Source organism: Mustela putorius, unplaced genomic scaffold (assembly GCF_011764305.1).
Source record: "Mustela putorius furo isolate JIRA1106 unplaced genomic scaffold, ASM1176430v1.1 tig00000589_pilon_pilon_pilon, whole genome shotgun sequence".
Lineage (NCBI taxonomy): Eukaryota > Metazoa > Chordata > Mammalia > Carnivora > Mustelidae > Mustela > Mustela putorius.
In genome coordinates, this window is record NW_025421425.1 from 1,104,731 (window position 1) to 1,129,818 (window position 25,088).

Below are 25,088 nucleotides of genomic sequence, written 5' to 3' on the forward strand. Positions count from 1 at the left end.
GGGGGTAGGAAAGTCACTGACCCCATTCTCCTCTTTTACTAAAAGGTAGCTTTTATTAACCCTTCCTTTGCATTCTCTTGCATTAATAGGCACAATTTTGGGTGAAGGGCTTATGCTTAGAAAAAAAAACACATACTGGTCAAAGTGGGAAATAGTGTTCACATTTCTGTAGCGATACCATCTGAGACTTGTGGAAGGGAACTAAGGAACCAGAGGGACACCGTCTTCTCAAAAACCCAAACAGGGTCTCATGTGACTCACCAGAACGCAGTGTGAGGGGCCAGGGTAGCAGAGGGGATGGCAGGAAGTGACAAGCGGGGACTCTCTGAGGGAGGAGGTGCCAATGACAAATCTGAACAGACTTTTCTGTGATAATGAATCCGGAACCTCAGGGCTTAGCACAAGAAAGTCTCATCACTGGTCAGAACAACATCCCAGGGCGTTTGTTGACCCAATGATCCAGGCGTTCTCCATCTTGTACTGCTGCTTACTTCAACCCATGGCTTTGAAGGAAGACTGAGCGTCACTCAGCAGGTCTTCCATGGTTAGGCTCAGAAGAAACTTGGGTCATTGCAGCTTGTATCACATTGAGCAGAATTAATTCTTTGTGTGTTCTTTTCATATAAAATATTTTTTTAAATAATTATTACTGTTTCTGACCTAGAAACTCATAAGTTACCACACTTCAAAATCATGTGTTGGTGTTAGATGATTTTCTGTCTGGTTGCTGTTGTATGGTTTCCTCTGGATCATTTTCAGATATTTAACAATATTCTCTGCTCATTCTGCACAGCCTGTTTTTACGTTTAAACAAAGTAATCCCTCTTTAACAACAAGTATTCATGACTGGGCACAGGGATGGGCATAAAGCCAAATAGTTTCGTGACTTGTGTGTTTTTCCTAGCAATGAAGGTGTAACTGATAACAGATAGGAGGTTAAATGATTCCTGAAACAAGATTTGGCCACCTTATATCCCAATTTTGAGTTGCTTATGTTGGTCATTAGGGAAAAGTGTTTTGAAGCTTTAGGATCTGTCATTAATTTAATCAACCCTTTGTTGGGAGAAATATGCTATAAATAATATATCTATTATAAGGTACTAGTCTGATATTTAAAAAATATTGAGTGCTTTTAGAAATTATGTATTAGACAATGAAACAAGATGGGATTGGGAGGGAGACAAACCATAAGTGACTCTTAATCTTACAAAACAAACTGAGGGTTGCTGGGGGGAGGGGGTTTGGGAGAAGGGGGGGTGGGGTTATGGACATTGGGGAGGGTATGTGCTTTGGTGAGTGCTGTGAAGTGTGTAAACCTGGCAATTCACAGACCTGTACCCCTGGGGATAAAAATACATGTTTATAAAAAAATTTTAAAAAATTTTTTAAAAATTATGTATTAGAATAAAGAATGTGCAGTAGTGAAATTAGGTCTCATTTTGATTTAAGATATGTATTACAAGCAATACCTACTCTCTGAGTTCTGGAAATGTGGAGAAAGACTATAAAATACGTATCTAGCTGGCTATGTCATCAGTAGGACCAAGTACAAGAAAAAATGCAGGCTTCTAGTTCAAAAATCACAGAAAAAATATGTCAAGTATTAAAATATAGGCTTTTTTCTTCATCTTTGTTATGGTGCATTTTGTAATTATTTATTTATTTTAAAAACATTTTTTAAAGATTTTATTTATTCATTTGAGAGAGAGAGCATCTGTACAAGGGAGGAGGAGGGGCAAAAGCAGAGGGAGAAGCGGACTCCCCGCTGAGCACAGAGCCTGATGCTGAGCTAGATCCAAGACTTCACACTTCAGCCAAAAGGCAGACGCTTAACAGATTGTCACCCAGGCACCCCTGGTTTTTGTATTTAATGTCATTCTAAGTAATGAAGATAAAAACTATAAATTGTTAGTAGGAATCTTACCATTCACTTTTATATTAGGTAATATCAGTGCCAAATGCAAATGGAAAAACATTTGATTTGTTTGTAAAATCACCAACTTTATATAATGCACACTATACAGCTCATATACACACATGTGTTTAGTTCTTCCCAGCAGAGTAGAAACACTGCGCAACACGACGTCACCTGCTCTGTATTTTTATTCTCACTTCTCATGTGGACATTTTACCACCATTCTCTGCTCTGGGTTTATTGATAAATAAGGAAGGACTGAAAGGAAAACCAACTTCATATTATTCTATTTTTCTCTTTCTTTGTCGTCATGTTTAGCTTAAGTAGCTATCGTAGGAAAGTAACATGAGTTTGAAAAAAAAAGAAATTTTACCCCCTATGTTTCTTTTTGGAGACCATCGTTGCTTGTCTCCCTAACTCTTGTCTTTCCGTCTTCAGAATAACTCTATAGATGACTCTGATTCTTAAACGAAGCTCATTTCTCTCTTTACTACTGCCTTCCTATTATCTCAGCTTGGTCTTAATGTTCTCCCCCGTGTGGTTGTAGGAACCTCCATCTGCCCCCATCTGGCTCTAGTCTTGCACATAATCAGTTTTTCACATTGTTTCTAAAATGCTCTTTGGATGGCACCAATATAATCATGGCATTCCCCCCGTGGGGCCCTCCCAAGACTCCCTGAATGACAGTCTTCTGACAGGTCTCAGGAGGCCCATGTCTCTAACTTTATAGCTCATGGAGTCTGAGCTCATCCCTACAACCCACCTGTACGTATTAGTCATGTCAAACTGCTCCTTGTTCCCTGGACATGCCAGACAGTGGAATTGCTTCAGGTCTCTGTGAAAAGCCCTCTCTTTCACTGGAGTATCTTTTCTGCACAACAGTCACTGAAATACCAAAACTCTAAGAGCTTCCCCCTCTATGGAGACTTCCTAGTGTTTCTCTAGACTCAGGAAAAATTGACCATTTTCTGTGTGTCATGTATCCACTGCTAGCATGGTGTCCTTCTTGTAAGACCCGCGTGTGTGTTGCATCCACAAGCACACGCACATAGAACCTTTCTCTTAGGTAGACCAGGTGACCCACATCTTGTGCATCTTGAGCCACTCACGTAGCCTCGTTACTGTCCTGGATTAGGCACATAGTCATTACTGAAGACTGAATAATTATGCTTACCCTCTTTACCGTAAATATTCATTAATACCCAGGAAAGAGAAATATGTCATTGACTTTCAGCATAAATTAAAAACAAAAATAAATCTGTGAAACAAAATGGATGTAATGTAGACAAGATACTGCTTTCATTCTTTTTTTGATACAGACATATCCAGGCAAATATTGTGAGGTTATCGTCAATGGTCAGATAAACAAGGTAAATGGTCTGTATTTGCTTCTGATGAAGCCATCTACAATGTTTCTATATTTTTCATTGTTCAGAGCTGGATGCCAAAATTTATAGAATAATTTATTTCTGTGGTTGAATTGGAATAAATCTACAATATATCATAAGCAATAAAAAAATAAGGGCACATATGAGCTGATGTTTTCCCTTATGTGATCTCATACACATTTCATAAGGTAAAGTAATATATTTTTTATTTAAAAAGAACAAGAAGGTACAATTTTGGACCAGTAAATAAAAATGTACCAGAAAAGACAAAGAAAATGTGGCATTTTCAGCCACATAGATATGAAAAATGAAAGAAAAGAATTTAAAAATTTGCAATTTTGTTAAGTAAACTTAAAACTTTTATTCAATTTCATGGCAAAAGAAAACTGTGTGGGTTGGTAAAATTGAACTTAATGTACGTGATTAGGCAGCATGTGAGTTCTCCTCACTGAGTTAAATACAGGTAAATGTGGGTAAACACGAAGGGCTTAAAAAAAATGAGTTCATAAAGTAAGCATTTGAAAGAAGCTTTCACATTTTGAAAATAGAGTAAAATCTGACAGTTGTTGATGTTCAGAAATGTTACAATGTTCAAAAAATAGTACTATTCATAGGACCCACCCAATCTTCTTTAATATAAACAGAGTAATTGTGTTATGTATGTTATGGACCTTTCAGCTAAAGCACTAGACTGAGGCTTTCCAACTAGATTCTCCAGAACATCCTTGATCCAACGGGTTGGCTGGGGGTGTCTTGAATGTGTTTGAGTAGGGTTCTGCTGCTGCATTCAGGATAAGAGTGGGATTTGCTTAACACTTAGAAGTTAGGATGTGTGAGGGGCTGAAAACTGCTAAGAACTCAGTATTTGCTGTCTATGCTCTGGGTTGTTTCTGGTATATTTTAATTTATTTGTCCAAAGTTTTACCTTTTTTAAAAAAATTGCCATATGAAACATGTATGAGATCACACAATATCAAATATAGTGTAGGAAACAAGGATTTGAATGGCAAATATCTGTAGAATGATAAATAAAATATTTTTTAAAATTCAAAACTTACAGGGGCACCTAACTGGCTCAGTTGATAGGGCATGCAACTCTTGATCTCGGAGTTGGGAATTTGAGCCCCACATTGGAGGTAAAGATTACTTAAAAACAAAATCTTAAAAAAAATCTTATAGTGAGAGGGATTTTTCTAAGACCTCTCATAACCACTAAAGAAACTGGAGCTTACTGAACAAGGGAGTATAGCCTGCCAACTTATAATTTTACCATACAGTTTTGACCAGGACAACCTGAGCATTTTGATCTTAGTATCTTAGATTGCCATATGTTTCAAAGACTACCTAAAAAACAAAACAAAACAACTCACTCTATAAAAATCCAGGAAAAAAAAGTGTAAATTGGGTTTAATTTTCTTCCCTTGATATTCTGACCTATAAGAGTAATCTATTTAACAGAAATTTAAAGTGATACCATCACATTACATTTCTTTGGTAATATTCAGAATCACTATCATTTTTTAAAGGGAGTAAATATGTATAGATTTCAAAGATTAGAAAAAAAATTAGGTGAGAGAGTACTGATGACAAGCCAACTAAACAGTATCTTATAGCCAGGAATTTTGCTTTTGATTTAAGCAAAACTCAAAGACATTAGGAGGGCTTTGATCAGAAGACTTATATGATGTCATTCAAGTCCTTGGAGGATCACTCTAGCTGTTAAGTGGACAGTACATTCTAGCTGTTGGAAACAAACACTGGTATTATTGTCCTATGAACTATTTCAATAACTCATGTTTGAAGTAACGGTGGCTTGACCTTGAATGATAGGGAAGGTTCTGAAAAATAGTTGTATCATGGATGTATTTTGAAGACCGATCTGCCAAAGAATATATCCTGAAAAATCAGATATAGTGCTAGAGAAAGAGAGTGTTCAAAGATGAATAAAAGACTTTTTTTTTTTTCTTCAGCAAGTGGAGAGATGGAGTTACTACCAACAGAAGTTGGGAAGGCAGAGAAGATAGGGGTTATAACTGAGTTCTGTTTTGTACACATTAAGGTTAAAATGTATATAAGATGTTCCAGGGGAGATGTTGAGCAGGGACCCAATAATATGACCCTGGGAGTTTGAGGGGGGTGTGATCTAGTAAAAGATGGTATTTAAAGTCAGGAGAATAGAGGAAATCCAGGGAGGTTCTATTGATGGAAAAGCAAAAAGAACTAAAGGCTTGGAGCCTGGAGTTGTTCCAAATTAAACATCAAAGAGAAAAGGAGAAGGTATCAAGAGATACTGAACAAGGAAACTAAGGGTGTGATATCCTCAAAGCAAAGCGCATTAAAGATGAAGAGATGATCAACTATATTCAAAGTTGCCAAAGTGTGTGAAGACTGAGATTTGGTCCTTGGCTTTCAGAGATAGAGCTTATTGCTGATTCTGGAGAAGAGTATTGGTGGAGTGGTCAGACAAATCTTGCTGGCAGGGTGTTTAAAAGACAGTAAGAGCCGAAGAATCCAAGATAGCATGTATGGGAAATTCTTTGGAGAAATTTTGTTATAATGGGGAGCAAGGAAAGGGGCAATTGTTGGTGGCGAAGCAGAGCGAAGAGAACATTTTTTGAGTTGGGAGACAGAACACCATGTTTATGTAATAATCTGAATGGTCCAGTAGAAAGAAAAATTTTGATATCAGAAAGGGGAAAGGGGAGGCTGATCAACTTCTTCCCTGGCATGCGTGGGAGAGGATAAGGAAAAGGTGCCCGTGAAGGTCTCTCCTATAGAGAGGCTGCAGGTTTATATTTGCAGAGGGAGTTTAGAACATGTGAGTAGAGATGATGGTTGATGGGTGCAAATGCTGGTGGGTGTCAATGAAAGTTCTTTTTTTAACTGTCAAGAGTCACAGTCATCTGCTGAGTCAGTGTGGGGAAGGAGAAGTGGGATGTTCGAGAAGAAGACATAAGGTATGAAATGGTCACGTGGATGTGTGGGAAAGTAAGTAGAAAAGGATGTGTAGTGTGATCAGCAGATAGCACTGAGGTCCCAGATGATGCTGATGATCATGACGTAGAGAGAACACCAGCCAGGGGGCTCTTGCATGTTTATCCAGCCCTGATCAATTGTATGGGTGCCTTGCAGAGCAGAGAAGGCAGAAAGTTGCCAACAAAGCATAGAGCTAAGCAGGAGAATGGCAAGAAGTTAGAAGATGTTATGATGTGTGGAAAGAATATAATTATACTGTCTTAGCTTAGTATTATATTTTTAATTTCATCTCTTGTTTTACTTATTTCCCTTCAGTCTTCTGGTCTTTGCAGAGGGCCATATGTTTGTGTAGAGATGCCAAGCAGCTCTAGGAAAGAGTCTGTCCTCTCTGAGAGTTTATTTTCAGAGATTTTTATCTATTTGTTTGTCTTTCCTTTCTGAGAAAATTGTTTTTTTCTCTTTTCCTCAGTTATCTGAAAACAAGATACAGTGTCCATGACCAACCTTGATAGGTATTATCAGAATGCACCTTAAAGGGGCGCCTTGGTGGCTCAGTGGGTTAAGCCTCTGCCTTTGGCTCAGGTCATGATCTGAGGGTCCTGGGATTGAGCCCCACATTGGGCTCTCTGCCCAGCAGGGAGCTTGCTTTCTCCTCTCTCTCTGCCTGCCTCTCTGCCTACTTGTGATCTCTGTCAAATAAATAAGAAATAAAATATTTTAAACAAACAAAAAAGGAATGCACCTTGGATTTGTCACTGATGCATGGCTGATAACTAGATTCCCTTTAATCCACAGCTAGAGACAAAGGGATGCCCATGGCTCCCATTCTTATTGCCAATTTTTTTTTTTTTCACAAACATTAGTGGTAGTAGTTGTTACATCTGATGCTCACTGGATTCTTTTGATATTGTTTTAAAATTACTGTTTCTAGGGGTAAGAAGCATAGCTAGGAGGGGTTAAGCCACATTGTTATCTGGACATAAAGCCTCTGTGTTCCAGAAGTGAGATTGCCTTTTTGTTCTGTTGATAATCAGATAGCTCTACAACCATTCTATAATAATCTTTTGCCTATAAGTTGACTTTCAATACCAAATTTTCAGTTGGCGTTCTGCACTGTGGTCTATGATGACCACAGATTGCTGCTTTAGGGCCAACCTCTCAGCTCTTGGCCAGAGATAATGCACTTGGGAAAACATCCTACTACTTTCTTGGTCAGAAATACTCTTGAATACTCTTTTATGCTAATTTTCATTGAATAAGCATATGCTCATTTATCATTCTTTCCCAAATACTGAAGAATGTTTTTCTATTATGTATAATGCCACTTTTATTTTTCAACTTATGAATCATTCTTTTCAACCTACTGTCTAGAGTAAGAATATTCATTCTATTTTTTTATTGTTGCTGTTGCCAAATCAACAAGTTTTAGAATATAACGATAGCAATTATTTCTACCCAAGTGTCCTGGACATCTGATCATTTGTCTGTAGTGTGTACAATTTTTCACTGTGTGACACAATTTTGTAGTAAAATGAGATGCTTTGGGCAAGATCATTATGGATAAGCCAACAGGAGTTTGAAACTGCTTAGGTGCCACTTGGTTCAAATTTCTATCTAGTGATTTTAAATTTGAGACTGAATGTTTAATTGGTACATTATATCCAGAGACAATGAACATAATGAAGCTATAATTAAAACTTAATTATCATTAAAATTCAATACACTTAAAACAGGAAAACAGTCTTCACATTTATATCAATGTCCTATTATATGAAATTTTGAATTATTTTTAATTTTCACTTGAAAAATATACTTTCTAAATCATGAGTAAACTTGAAGATCATCATGGACTTTGACTTTTTTAAAAAGAGTTTCAGATTTGTTTTGTGGTTGCTGTTGTTGCTGCCCGTTTCTCTCTTATCTTTTGCTTCGAAAAAAAAAAGGCCCCCTTGTTTCTTGGTTACTCTCAGTTCCCTGGTTTGTAACTTTTAACTCAGGGGCTCTGATTCCCTTGAGTATGAGTATCTGAAGTGAAGACTAAACATGACCAGTACTCTATGCATGATGCTCAAGAAGCTAAAGTCGAAGACTTAATCTTCATAAATTCAGGCTAAGACCACATAAGTGAAAATAAAACAAAATGATATGTACTGCTTGAAATCACATAGTTCAATGTGAGCCCTCATGTCTACCAAAAATAAATAATAAACAAACATGTCTGCATTACCCTGGTGTGATAACATACTTCTAGCTGATTTTTTCATAGTAATTTATTATAATAAAAATTAGGTCAAATTAGGTTTACTTGTTCTCCTCATTATCTTTCCTGTATGACAAGCTTCTCTAAACTTTGTTGCACAGAAAGACCATTTTCCTATTCTTGAGATTCCATGGCCCAGAGATTCAGTAAGTCCAGAGTAGGGAAGACAATCTCTGTCTTAGATGTCTATGGGCTCAGGGCACAGCTGAGAAGGCTCTCATGGCTGGTAGATGGAAAACCTGGGGAGAAAATCCACTTCCAAGATGGCTTCTCTACCCACAATTCTGACATCTTGCAGTAGCAGGACCTGAAGGCTGATAGAACTGAGGATGTTTCTCTGAGGGTACCAGTGCCTCTCCAGAACATCTGACTGGCTCAGTCAGTAGAGCATGTGACTCCTGATCCTGGGTTGTGAGCTCAAGGCCCACATTAGAGGCAGAGTTTGTTTAAAAACAAACACACACACACAGACCAATATCCTTGATGAAAACAGATGCAAAAATTCTCACCAAAATACTAGCCAATAAGACTCAACAGTACATTAAAAGGATCATTCACCACGACCAAGTGGGATTTATTCCAGGGCTGCAAGGTTGGTTCAACATCCACAAATCAATCAATGTGATACAACACATCAATAAAAGAAAGAACAAGAACCATATAATACTCTCAATAGATGCTGAAAAAGCATTTGACAAAGTACAGCATCCCTTCCTGATCAAAACTCTTCAAAGTGTAGGGATAGAGGGCACATACCTCAATATCATCAAAGCCATCTATGAAAAACCCACCGCAAATATCATTCTCAATGGAGAAAAACTGAAAGCTTTTCTGCTAACATCAGGAACACGACAGGGATGTCCATTATCACCACTGCTATTCAACATAGTACTAGAAATCCTAGCCTCAGCAATCAGACAACAAAAGGAAATTAAAGGCATCCAAATCGGCAAAGAAGAAGTCAAATTATCACTCTTCACAGATGATATGATACTATATGTGGAAAGCCCAAAAGACTCCACTCCAAAACTGCTAGAACTTGTACAGGAATTCAGGAAAGTGTCAGGATATAAAATCAATGCACAGAAATCAGTTGCATTTCTCTACACCAACAACAAGACAGAAGAAAGAGAAATTGAGGAGTCAATCCCATTTTCAATTGCACCCAAAACCATAAGATACCTAGGAATGAAATATAGCCAAAGAGGCAAAGAATCTATATTCAGAAAACTATAAAGTACTCATGAAAGAAATTGAGGAAGACACAAAGAAATGGAAAAATGTTCCATGCTCCTGGATTGGAAGAATAAATATTGTGAAAATGTCTATGCTACCTAAAGCAATCTACACATTTAATGCAATTCCTATCAAAGTACCATCCATCTTTTTCAAAGAAATGGAACAAATAATCCTAAAATTTATATGGAACCAGAAAAGACCTCAAATAGCCAAAGGAATATTGAAAAAGAAAGCCAAAGTTGGTGGCATCACAATTGCGGACTTCAAGCTCTATTACAAAGCTGTCATCATCAAGACAGCATGGTACTGGCACAAAAAAAGACACATAGATCAATGGAACAGAATTGAGAGCCCAGAAATAGACCCTCAACTCTATGGTCAACTAATCTTCAAAAAGCAGGAAAGAATGTCCAATGGAAAAAAGACAGCCTCTTCAACAAATGGTTCTGGGAAAATTGGACAGCCACATGCAGAAAAATGAAATTGTCCATTTCCTTATACCACACATGAAAATAGACTCAAAATGGATGAAGGACCTCAATGTGCGAAAGGAATCCATCAAAATCCTTGAGAACACAGGCAGCAACCTCTTCGACCTCAGCCGCAACAATATCTTCCTAGGAACATCGCCAAAGGCAAGGGAAGCAAGGGCAAAAATGAACTATTGGGATTTTATCAAGATCAAAAGCTTTTGCACAGCAAAGGAAACCGTTAACAAAATCAAAAGACAACTGACAGAATGGGAGAAGATATTTGCAAACGACATATCAGATAAAGGACTAGTGTCCAAAATCTATAAAGAACTTAGCAAACTCAACACCCAAAGAACAAATAATCCAATCAAGAAATGGGCAGAGGACATGAACAGACATTTCTGCAAAGAAGACATCCAGATGGCCAACAGACACATGAAAAAGTGCTCCATATCACTCGGCATCAGGGAAATACAAATCAAAACCACAGTGAGATATCACCTCACACCAGCCAGAATGGCTAAAATAAACAAGTCAGGAAATGACAGATGCTGGTGAGAATGCGGAGAAAGGGGAACCCTCCTACACTGTTGGTGGGAATGCAAGCTGGTACAACCACTCTGGAAAACAGCATGGAGTTTCCTCAAAATGTTGAAAATAGAACTACCCTATGACCCAGCAATAGCACTATTGGGTATTTACCCTAAAGATACAAACGTAGTGATTTAAAGGGGCACATGCACCTGAATGTTTATAGCAGCAATGTCTACAATAGCCAAACTATGGAAAGAACCTAGATGTCCATCAACAGATGAATGGATAAAGAAGATGTGGTATATATATATACAATGGAATACTATGCAGCCATCAAAAGAAATGAAATCTTGCCATTTGCAACAACATGGATGGAACTAGAGGGTATCATCCTTAGCGAACTAAGTCAAGCAGAGAAAGACAACTATCATATGATGTCCCTGATATGAAGAAGTGGTGATGCAATATGGGGGGTTAAGGGGGTAGGAGAAGAATAAAGGAAACTAGATGGGATTGGGAGGGAGACAAACCATAAGTGACTCTTAATCTCACAAAACAAACTGAGGGTTGCTGGGGGGGTGTTGGGAGAAGGGGGGTGGAGTTATGGACATTGGGGAGGGTATGCGCTATGGTGAGTGCTGTGAAGTGTGTAAATTTGGTGATTCAGAGACCTGTACCCCTGGGGATAAAAATATATTATATGTTTATAAAAAAAATTAAAAAATTATATTAAACACACACACACACACACATACAAATGCAGCCTCTTCCCATGGCTTGGGCTTCTCCCAACATAGTAACTGGACTCTGAGAAAGAGCATGTTGAGGTGGGGACTCAGGAACGAGCTTCCCAATGACACCAAGTAGAGTTCCCATGACTTTTTCTGACCTAGCCTCAGAATTCACAGTGTTGATTCCATCCATTGTACTCTGACGGTTCCAGGAGACAGAAGCCCACTCAGATGCAAGGGAAGGAGACATAACTGACCTCTCGCTATGAGGAGTGACAAGGTCACCTGGGACAAGAGGATGTGGGAAGAGCAGTAATGCTGAAGCCACTTGGAAAATGCAATCAGAGACATCTGAAAATTATTACTATCTACTTCCATCTCCCAGTGTGTGCAGTCCCACATACACACAACACACCCAAACACTACATATTACACCATGCCTATGAATATGGCGCAAATATGCTAGACTCTGCTGTGAGCCCTCTGAGGCAGCTACCCGGAAATTGGCTTACATTTGGAATAGCTTCTGAGTTATTTATAAGACAATCCGTATTTAGTCATACTATGTAACCCTATTCTTGAGCAGGTTAACAGCATAAATTCATTTATGGAAAAATCACAGCACTGGAGATGCAATTCAGGGTCAATGATCTTAGTTCCAGGCAAAAAGTGGTGACAAAGCTTTTAAGTGAAATGAATATAAATATATATATATATATATATATAAAATAATACTTATTTTAGTACATATATAATACTTATAATAAAGTATTATAATACTCATATGTGTTTATATACATTGGAGACATATATATATATGTCTAGCATATATATATGTCAAGCATATATATAAAATAATACTTATTTTAGTACATATATAATACTTATAATAAAGTATTATAATACTCATATGTGTTTATATACATTGGAGACATACATACGTAACTACATTATTAAGATGGAACATGGCAAATATGAGATATATGTACATATACACATATATATGTACCTAGTGACATATATATATAGTTATATTATTAAGATGAAACAGGGCAAACGTGATATTTTGTAATTTTGTAATTTTTCTTTATGCTCTGAACTGGAGCTATATCAGAAAGATCTATTATAAGAAAAATGTTCAACACCCTGCTACAACACATATTTACCAGGTCCCACGTCCACATGCATGAAGAATTTGAGTATAGGGAATGACTGTTGAGAGCAATTCCTTTGCTTAGCTTGACTTTTTAGTGTACTACTCAGAATTTTAAAAATATGTAATATATATATTGGTTACACAGGAATATACAGAATTCTACCATGCTGTATACTTATTTCCAAATGAAACTCCCTTCCCCTTTTGGGAAATTTCTGTAGATCAAATTAATATACACACATAATTCACTGGATTACCAAAATATGATTTAGATGATAAAATAGATAACTAAAATATATTTGTTGAGACTAAATTGTCCTCTGGTTACTGAATAAAGCAGTAGGATTGTACCTGCAATTGACTTATTAAAATGTAAGTGCTAATAAGTAAAAGATAAAAGAAAAAACTAAACTGTTACATGGGTAACATCTAAGCCTCCCTGAAAGTAATAAAATCTTTTTTTTAAGCAGGAAAATTTATTACTTTTGGTCATGACATCTTTATTAGAGATTAAAATTCATGTGGGCATCTACATTGTCTAAAGAACATCCATCTTTTCAGAACGAGTTTGCAAATTAGCCAAATAAAACGCTGGCACAGTACTGTTTCTTTCAGACTGAGTAAAGTCAAAACTCACTTGCTCTTATCTCTCTTTCTCGATATTTTATTACTGTGTGTACCATACGCCATCCTGTGTTCTTACAGTTCATAAGTGCACTAACGCTCTTGATCACTCACTGAGAATAGGGTTGATTCTGTGAATATCTTTCCATTCCCAGTATTTATCCCTATGGTTAACACTTTTCTATCAACAGGAACATTCACTCAAATATATTATTTGGTTGAATCAATGAAAGAACACGTTACTTCATTTCTGAATCTACTACAAAAACTGCATCCAAAATCAGTTTGGATATTGTGGCCATTGCTGCTATGAACATTGGGGTCCACGTGCACTTTTTATTTTTTTCACTAAATCTGTATCGTTAGAATAAATACCCAGTAGTGCAATTACTAGGTGATAGGGTAGCTCTATTTTTAATGTCTTGAGGAACCTCCATACTGTCTTCCAGAATGGCTGCACCAGCTTGCATTCCCACCAACAGTGTAAGAGGGTTCCCCTTTCTCCACACCTCGCCAACATCAGTTATTCTCATCTTGTTAATTTTTGTCATTCTAACTGGTGTAAGGTATTATCCCATTGTGGTTTTGGTTTGTATTTCCCTGATGGCTAGTGATGTGGCATTTTTTCATGTGTTTGTTAGACATTGAGCACTGGGTGTTATATGCAACTAATGAATCATTGAACACCACATCAAAAACTAATGAGGTACTACATGTTGACTAACTGAACACAATAAAAAATGTTTTAAAAATTGCTATCAGTTTTCTAAAAGTTTATTTTTCTGGTAAAATTTACCTTATTAAGTTAATTCACATTATCCCATTAGATAACTCATTAAAAGCCACGATTGGGGCATTTCTTAACCTCAGATTATATTCAAAGTCCAATGACAATTGCCTGATCCAGTCACAGTGCTTCCAGGCTTTCAGAATGATGCAGCCCTTACCTTTCGTTAATAAAGCTGAGACAAAACTTAAGACGGATCTACTCTATTCAAACTTTCCTATTAGATATGTGGTGCCACCCTGCAGACATTGTGTTCACCTTGCTTTTCACACTTGATCGCTCAGCAAGATGGAGTGTTGTTTTCTCCATCATTTTCATGCTTTTGGAGTTCTTCACTGAGAGAATACATCATTGTTTATGCCCCACATGGATCTCCTTTTCACAGCGTTTGCTATCATGAGTAGTGCTGCAATAAACCGCTTTATGTAAACATCTTTAATTTTCTGCCAGTTTATCTTCAGAATAGATTCTCAAAAAAGGGATTGATCGCATTCTAAATTGTGCTCTATCTTTCAATTCCCCTTTGCAGATAAATACTCAAAAGTGGGACTGCTGGATCATGCAGTAACTCTTATTTTTTAGTTTCTTAAGGAATCTGGATAGCTCTTCTAGAGCGCCTGCACCATTTTACATCCCCACTGACAGGTATAAGGGCTCCCATGTCTCCACGTTCTCACCACCACTTTTATTTTCTTTTTATAGTCGCCATTCCTAACAGGTTGTAGTATGCTCCCTGTCCAAAAGTTGGATGCTCTGTTTTGGAAAACAAGTGCCTGATTTACACTCTGATCACTGAGGCACCCACTTCAAAGAGGACTAGCTTGACTAAACCTTTCCAGCCACAGACTATATGAAGTCGGTTGCCTCCCCGCTCTGAAGCTCCTTTGTTTCAGAGCTCTTGGTTGATTTTGGTAAGTGACCACTTGTGTTGTTTGCTTTTTCTCTTCCTGTGTTTTAATTCCTCCTCCTATGTTTTAAATTCACCAATAAAGAGAGACCCTGCAAAACCCTAGGCCCCTACATTTGACCCCAGGGAAAGCAAAACCCCAGGTCTGTGCTCCCTCTCCCTGTGTGGACCAAGACGTGTTGTGTGTTTCTACACCCTGGAAACTAGGGTGTATGACTTATTTTCCCCAAAGTTTCTTGTCGGTTATTGCTGAGGGTATCTTGGTTCCTAAGAACCACAAGGGACAGTCCCTTGACTGCATGGACTTGCCAATAGGCTGAGTGTAGCACAAAATACAGGTGTGAGAGGTTATCTCTGTGGTTTTGAGTTGCATTTCCCTGATAATCAGTAGTATGGACATTTTCCCTTGATAAGCCCGTGAAACTAGAAATATATACAAGTTACAGGCTCTATTGCTGAATTCTCAAAGGTACAGAACTTTGGAAGAATTAAAGGCAGGAATGAAACTGGTGGGCAGAACAAGGTGTTACCTGGCTCAACCCCTGAGTTCTTTGGCGTAGCAGTTTCTAGGCAAATGGCCGGTAGAACGTTCTCCGGGGATGACAATTTTAGCAAGGGGTGTTCAGAGTCTAATGTGTATTATTAAAAGGCTTGGTTCCTGTTTTTGCCCTTAAGCCGAGATCGTGATGTTTTCCTTTTCTAATCCATAAATAAAATTTCAACAGTATGTCTTCCCATGGAAACCCCTTATGGATTTTTCTATTCTTGGTTTTACTTAGAAATCTATTTATGAATTTATCTGCAATCTCATAAGTGAAAGGGAAGTTATTAGTCAAGAAGTATGGCCACTCTCTTTCCAAACGAGAAATTGTAAGGTTAGATGTTTTGTAGTTGGCCATGATCAGAGGCTATGGATTTATGGAAACACATTGTATTTCAATATTTAAATAAAAAATATTTAAATTAAAGAGCTGGATTCACAAAGGGGCATTAAGAGACAAGAAGAGCCTACACAACATTAAGTCCTAACGACAACCTACAAACCAGCTAAGCAAAATTTGGCTCTACACATTTGCAATTGCCTGTTTGGTCCAGTTAGTGGCATCTCCTATCACTTGGAAAAGAATTTTACTAAATCCTTTTTACAGAATAATATGATCCATATATTTGAGCAAATCTTCTGTACGAAATAAACCAATGTGCTCCTATATACTTGAGACACAGCTCTGACAATGTTGTTTCCTATGATTTTTTTAAACATTTATTCATTTCATTAATCCTCACTTCCTTCTGGAAATGTGAAAGTATGTATAATTCACTGTACATGCTACTAATGTACTTTTTAGTCTAGCATTCATAAAAAATTGCTGAAATAACATCATGTTTTCAATTAAAGTCATAAATACCATTTTTTACTTTCCTGGATGTTTAGTTACTTATATGACTTTATTTTCTAGAACTGATTTTATTTTGCTGGCTTACCATTATTGGACTTTTTGTCCCCCCTCCCCCAAAAAAACACATAAGAAGAAAGAAGCGTGTTGGAATTAATTCAGTATATAATTAATTTTTTATATATGTATAATTTGTTTCATAATTTTTCACCATTATTTAAAATAATTTAATTTTTATGCATTATCTGAACATTGGATTCTCTTTTACTGTTGGTCTATCAAGTCAATATTCACAATATTAACAGCTATGAATTGACTGGTTTTACATTCATATTATTTATGTCTGGATGGTGTTTATTCTTATAGTTAAGAAAACCATTACTTATAGACATGAATGACATATCACCTTTTTTTTGATGGTGTTAGGCTTGGTTGTTGTTGTTCTATGGTTGTGGTTATGGTTTTCATTACAATTTTTCCAGATCATTGTGCCATTAAGATCTATGATCACTGGATAAACCATAGATATTATTTTTCATCACATGAGTTAATAGTTTTTATTTTTAATTTTTTTGGAATTTGGGAGGCTTTTTGGTATTAGAAAAAAAATGATCTTTTCATGATGACAGCTCAGAGGGAAGGGTGCTAAATTCAAAGCTATTGCTGAGTTCCTTTAATTAGTGCTTTAGTCTATATCCATGCTCATAAGTAAAGTAAAAATGTATTTTTCTGACATTTAACAAAAGCCTAGGAGAAAGCTTCTTGCTTTGTTAGAATTAAATGCTTTGGTACATACCAATATATTCAGAAAATTATGAAATTTTATGGCAACCATCAATTGCATCTGAAAAAACTCTATCTGGAACTGATGCGTCAGTTTTGAACTACAGGAAGAGAGGAAATCTGGTAATGCTAGGTCATTGCCCCACTCCTATTATCATCACCATCGTGAGATTCTCCTGGAGAATGTCCTTATGATCCAGTTTGGTCTTCCTGAACAAAAATGGTCTGAGCACCTGACATCTGCTGTTTCCTTGATGGTCATTCTGCTCATTGTTCTTCCTCCTGGGAGGAGGAGCTGTCTTAGATGTCTGTGGTTTTTTTACTGCAATAGCTTTACCCAAGGCTGTAGAGACCCTGCAATTCCTTCTATAAATGGCAGAGTCCAATTTCTCTTCGCTTGATTGTGGACACTGGTAATGAAAAAAATGAAGCAAAAAATAAAGTTGCATTTTTTCTGAGGCTTCATAGAAAAAAAAATGATACTGCTTCTGCATAGTTCTCTCTTCCCCTTCAGATACATGCCTAAGCCTACAGGGAAGAGCTCTGCCTGCCCTAAAACTGCCATGCCTGAGAGGCCCCATCAGGAAGACACATGGGAACCCCAGGTTCAGCAGTGCCCAGATGGCTGTCTGAGCAGCAATCCCCTGCAGCTCCTTCCAGCCTCAAAAGTCAAGGCCATAATTACTGTAAATTTAGCAGAGGTGACCCTATCCTCTCTGCCCTGTCCAAATTCCTGATCCACAGAGTCTGTGAGCATAAAAGATGATGGCTATAGTGATGATGAACATTTTTTCATGTGTCTGATAGCCATTTGTAAGTCTTCATTGGAGAAGTGTCTGCTCATATCTTCTGCCCATTTTTTTTTGTATGATCGTCTGCTTTGTGTGTGTTGAGTTTAAGAAGTTCTTTATAGATCCTGGGTATCAACCTTTTGTCTGTACTATCATTTGCGAATATCTTCTCCCATTCCATGGGTTGCCTCTTTGTTTTGTTGACTGTTTCCTTTGCTGTGCAGAAGCTTTTGATTTTGATGAAGTCCCAAAAGTTCATCTTCGCTTTTGTTTCCTTTGCCTTTGGAGACATGTCTTGAAAGAAGTTGCTGTGGCTGATATTGAAGAGGTTACTGCCTATATTCTCCCCTAGGGTTCTGATGGATTCCTGTCTCACATTGAGGTCTCTTATCCATTTCGAGTTTATCTTTGTGTATGGTGTAGTTCACATTTTTAACATAAAATGAGTTTCCTATATTCCTGCCATTTCGTGTCCTGGACTATGATTGACGAGTGTGCACACAATGTTCCTGAGCACTCCTTATCACATTGGGGTCCCTCTCTGATGTCCATTCCTATTGAACACTCACCTCCTACACCCCTGAGTTCCAGAGATAATTGCTTCCAGGGCTTGCCTGAAGCTCAGGACTATAAGGGGTGGGTGGTTACAGCCCCACTGATCTCTGGCATCCACTGTCCCAATTAGCATCTGAGCAGGGATGACTGCCATAGAAGCCACACCCTCACACATGGACAGCTGCCTGTGCCAGGTTTCACTGGACAAAACTCTTCCACACACACACACACACACACACACACACACACGAGATTCAAATTAAAACCACATTGAGATACCACCTTACACCAGTTAGAATGGCCCAAATTAGCAAGACAGAAAGCAACATGTGTTGGAGAGGATTTGGAGAAAGTGGAACCCTCTTACACTGTTGGTTGGAATGCAAGTTGGTGCAGCCACTATGGAGAACAGTGTGGAGATTCTTCAAGAAGTTAAAAAGAGAGCTTCCCTATGACCCTGCAATTGCACTACTGGGTATTGACCCCAAAGATACAGATGTAGTGAAAAGAAGGGCCATCTGTACCCCAATGTTTATAGCAGCAATGGCCATGGTCGCCAAATGATGCCCTTCAACGGATAAATGGATAAGGAAGAGGTGGTCCATATACACTATGGAATATTATGCCTCCATCAGAAAGGACAAATACCCAACTTTTGTAGCAACATGGACGGGACTGGAAGAGATTATGCTGAGTGAAATAAGTCAAGCAGAGAGAGTCAATTATCATATGGTTTCACTTATTTGTGGAGCATAACAATTAGCATGGAGGACAAGGGGAGATGGAGAGGAAAAGGGAGTTGAGGGAAATTGGAAGGGGAGGTGAACCATGAGAGACTATGGACTCTGAGGAACAATCTGAGGGTTTTGAAGGGGCAGGGTGTGGGAGGTTGTGGGAACCAGGTGGTGGGTATTAGAGAGGGTACGTATTGCATGAAGCACTGTGTGTGGTGCAAAAACAATGAATACTGTTACACTGAAAACAAAATTAATTAATTTAAAAAATGTGAACTACCAAAAAAAAAAAAAAAAGATGATGACTATAAACCAGTAAGTGTTCATTTGTTTTGCACTCATGGTAACCAAAATCCTTTAAAATACATTCTTAAGAACCTAATTAATCCAGGGGCACCTGGTTGGCTCAGTCGGTTGAACATCAGACTCTTGATTTCTTATCAGGTCATCACTATCTCAGGGTCTCTCTCCTTCCCTCGGATAGACAAATAAAAATATTTATATTTTAAAAACCTAATTACACCACAGATCCCTTTGCCCACTCCTTCTCGCATATCTTAAATCAATTTCTAATCAATAATGGAGTATTAAAGTTCATAGGAGAACACCAATATAACTTCCATTTTAGAAGCGAAATGTGAAGTTACTATTTTTTTCTGTGTTTTGGCCATGTTTAATCCCAATATAATACAACTTTTGTATACATTTTTAAAATAAGTATGTCTTTTTCCTTTTTCAGTAATGACTAAGCTGAGATAAAGCCCATAAGGATCATCTGAGAAAAATTTTGTATGCAAATCCTGGATCCTCCTTCATTCTAAGTTTATCTTTCACTCATTAGCCAGACAGGCAAATGTTCATCAACGAGCTTCAAGTGCTGTTGGATGTTTACAATGATACGGGATGAGAGAAACTGCAGGCCATTTTGAGAAGGCTGATGTTAGCCTTGGTGAGGCACCCTTAAATGGAATTTCAAGAGAACCAATGGGTTTAAGAATTAGTAAAATAGAAAAAAATAAAGACAGTGAGCATAGCTAAGTCAAGATTTTAGCTCTGAAGATGAGAAGTAAAACCACAGTTTCAAACAAACATGAAATCAAAAGAAGGTGTTGGGACGCCTGGGTGGCTCAGTTGGTTGGGCGGCTGCCTTCGGCTCAGGCCATGATCCCGGCGTCCTGGGATCGAGCCCCACATCAGGCTTCTTGCTCAGCAGGGAGCCTGCTTCTCCCTCTGCCTCTGCCTGCCTCTCTGTCTGCCTGTGCTCGCTCTCTCCCCCTCTCTCTCTCTGATAAATAAATAAAATCTTTAAAAAAAAAAAAAAAAAAAAGAAGGTGTTGATTTTTCATTTAGTTTTTTTTAAAGATGGCATATGCTTCAGCATGCTTGCATTCTTTACTGAAGGACTCTGGAGACAAGTTGACAATATGGGACTTAGTAAATGTAGAAAAGAGATCCAGGTCTCTGACTAAGGGAGAGTGCGCTTCCTGCTGAGCTCACAAAGAAGGATTGGTTTAGAGACAAAAAAATGAGCATCCTTTTCATTATAATAGGAAATGAGACTAAATATTATTAAATGCTAACTAGAGTATTAAACTTAATTTGTCAAAAAAAAAAAAAAAAGAATCTTAAAGACTTGACAAAATGAAATGAAATTAAGGGTAATCTAGATAAAGTTTTCCAAATCAAAAGACTTGCACTAGGATACTAAAGAATGGGAATTTTAGTGAAGGGATGGGAAAACATGGGAACCTCCCCCTCTTCTGATGGAAGATAAAAGAACTACAAATGTGAAGGAAGGACATCCTCCATAGCTCACCAGGCCTTTCAGGCCTCCCAGAAGAGATGTCTATCAGAGGGCCTCTTTCTTTTCTCCTACTAAAAGAATCAAAAGGATATTTTCATACTTTTAATGAATTCAATGCCCTCTATCCCAAGAATACAGTCTTACCTTCTTGACAATGCCTCATATTTCTCTGACATGATGCGAATAGATACATCTTCTTAATGCAGTAACATTTTCCTTTTTGTCAAGGCATATGTAAAGATCATTCGATTTAGATCATCCATTTTATAGTTACATAATGTATATTCTGTGTATGCCCACAAATCTATGAATAAAAATAAAATATAAATGCAACATATTCACTTACATTCAATTTTTTGACAAGTAAAGCTAATGGGTTAGTTTAACATTCCAAGAATGTCTGTGTGGAGTGAAAAAGTACAATAATACAATGACCTTTCAAAGCTGTTTCCACTGTATACACAAATTCCTGCAGTATTTATTTTCCAAATGAATTTTTCTCATCTCAAAAATATTATGGAATATATGAGGTACAATACATCTTTTAACTGTCTTTGTTACGTGTAAAATTATTATGTGAGTTGATTAAAAGTTCTAACCCCAACATAAAAGCCAAATCATGAAAACACACTTGAGACTGTATCCATTTATGAGACTCTAGTTTGGAAATAATCAATTGTATCAATTTGCATTGTGCCATACAAATTATCCCCTACCTCAGGGTGCTCAGTTGGTTAAGGTCTGCCTTAGACTCAGGTCATGATCCTGGGGTCCTGGGATCAAGCCCCAAGACAAGCTCTCTGCTCAGTGGGGAGCCTGCTTCTCCCTCTGCCAGCCCCATCCCTACTTGTCCTCTCTCCCTCTCTGTCAAATAGATAAAATTAATTTTTTTAAATAAAAAATAAATTTAAAAAAATTATCTCCCACCTCTGCCAAATAGCATTTGGACATTAGTATCTGAAAAATTATTTTTTTATCTGGATAGTCATTATTTTTCAAGCACAAAATAAATCACTTTAGTAATTTTTGCTTCTGGTGAACTTTATTATTATTACATTTTATTTCTTAATATTATTCTGCATGGTGGACAGGAGTTTTCTAAAGATCTAGCCCATGGTCTAGCCCATACAAAAATTCGTGGTACTTTGTGGGAGTAGAACTATAGTTATCAGCATTTATCTATACTCCTCTCCCCCCTACACCATATATGAGGAATAAAACAAAGATAAGATGTAGAAAACTGCCAAGAAATGAGCTCATGTAAAAGGATGAGGTAATAGCAGAAATTCAGGAGTCCCAATGAACCCACATAGTCTAATAAAGGCAAGATATAAAAACACTGGAACAACACTAGTGGCTGTTATTTGAGAAGGACTATGACCTGTGTGTGCAAAGGTAGCCAATCCGTCTACAGGGGCCAGGATAGACAAGGTCTACCTGCCATCAGAAAGTGGCACCATTGGAAAAGCCATTGGCTTTCCAACTAATGGGTCATTATAATCTGCAGTTTACTCAACTCTTCGACGTTCAGCTTCTTTATCCATAGAATCTCAGGGATTAATTAGATATTTTAGAAGTATACACACACACATACACACACATATCTAAAGATACATACACTTACATTTTATATGTTTGACTTACTAATTTTTTTAAGATTGTATTTATTTATTTGACAGATGGAGATCACAAGTAGGCAGAGAAACAGGCAGAGAGAAAGAGGAGGAAGCAGGCTCCCTGCTGAGCAGAGAACTTGATAGCTGGGCTTGATCCCAGGACCCTGGGATCATGACCTGAGCCAAAGGCAGAGGCTTTAACCCACTGAGCCACCCAGGCGCCCCGACTTACTAAATCTTTAAAAAATATTGCCTCTGTTTATAAGGGATATTGGCCAATAGCTTTCTTTTCATGTGTTTTCTTTTTCTGGTTTTGATATCAGAGTGTTTGACATTATAGAATGAGTTGAGAAGTATTCCCTTCTTTTCAGTTTTCTAGAATAGTTTGCATAGATTTAGTATTACATCTTCATTAGATGCTTCATAGAATTTTCACTGAAGCCATCTGGTCCTGGGTTTACTTTATGGGAAGGATTTTGGCTACCAATTCAACTCCTCTGATAGATAAATTCTACTATTTTTTTTTATTTCTTCTTGAATATATTTGGCTACTTATTTATTTTAAGTAAATGTTCAATTTCATCTAGGCTAATAAACTTTTTAAAAATCTTTTATTTATTTATTTGTGAGAGAAAGGAGAGAGAGAGAGAGAGGGAACATGAGCTGGGGGAAGGGGCAGAGGGAGAGGAAGAAGCAGACTCCCTGCTGAACAGGGAGCCTGGGATCCTGACCTGAGGCAGAGGCTTACCTCTGAGCCACCCTGGGGCCCCTAAGCTGACAAATTTATTGACACAAAATTAATCACACTATCCCCTTATTATTCTTTTAATACTTAAAGATTTTGTAGTGATATCCCTTTTTTGAATAAGTGTTTTGATCATTTTTATCTTCTTTTTCCCCCTAAACTCTCTAGCTAAAAGTTTATTAATTTTAATGATATTCTTAAAGGCTCAGATTTTTATTTCATAGCAAATTTCTTTTTTCTGTTATCTATTTCATCATTTCTGCTTTTTATCTTTATTATTTGTTTCTGCTTCCTTAAGTTTGATTTCTTTGATTTGATATTTTTCCACTTTCTTAAGGTAAAAGCTGAGATTGTAGATTATAGGCCTTTCTCTTTTTCAATAAAGAGTTTATTAGTATAAAATTCCCTCTATATACTGCTTTAGTTGTATTTCACAAATACTGCATATTGTGTTTTCATTTACTTTCAATACAAAACAATTTTTAATTTCCCCTTTGATTCCTTTTTTATCTGGTGGGTTATTCAGAAATGTGCTATTTAGTTTCCAAATGTTTGAGGATGTTTTAAAGATATCTTCCTATTAGTACTTTACAATTTAATTTCATTTGAGTCATAAAGTATGTGTATCATTGTGTATCACTGAAATCCTTACAAATTTATTGACACTTGATATTGTCTTACAACATGATTTATATTGGAGAAGTATTCTGTGCTCACTGAGACTGTGTATTCTAATATCGTATGTAATCTTCTAGAAATGTCAATCAGATCATTTGTTGAGAGATTTACTTTCTGTATTCTCTGTCCTTGCTAATGTTCTGTCTACCTGGTCAATTTTGGGGGGATGGATGTTGAAGTCTTCAGCTATAATTGTGGATGTGTCTGTCCTTTCCACGGCTCTGTAACTGGATGCATGGATGCATAAATTATTTTGTCATCTTGTTGATTAGACATCTGAAGATAATCAGAAAGTGAACAGAAATCTATTATCTCAATTGTCCTTGAAGTTGAGCATATTTTAAAAGAGTTTTGTTTTTTTAGGGTTTTTTTTGTTTTGTTTTGTTTTGTTGTTTTCTGTTGAAGACCTTGAGTTCATATAAACAAATTGGTGATTTAAAGGATGAAAGAGAGACAACCATTTGGAGTTCCTGGAGGAAGCCCTGAGGGTAGGTAGTAGAGTTAACATACTAGGGAGGGCTCTCCTGAGAGTGGGGCCCAAAAGGTTGTCCAGCACCAGGATGGCCAAAATGGTACCTTTTAGAGCTCAGATGTCTAAGATGGAACTGGTGTTTTCTGTGGCTATATGGTATATTTCCCATTAGTTGCCCCATCAGATCTACATTAAAGTCTGCTTTTATACTAATGCTCACTGTTCAAATAGCATCTTTTTTCTCAGTTTAAAAGAGTTGCAAGTTTCAAGTTTGAGTCACTATGGTGAGGCTCAGAGATGGCCATAATGCAGGAACATGGTCAGTGTTGGCCATCACAATGAGGGTACCTGAAGAGTTTAGGGGAATTTAGAAAGCTTTGGACTTTCTCAAACCATGAAATTTAGAGCTGGCGGCATCCTCATCTGTCCTAGCTGGAAGGCAAAATCTCAGCAAAGGAAAGGATTTGTAATCATTAAATACACGAGATTTGCCTTCTTCAGAAGTGGGTACAATAGAAAGTAATTG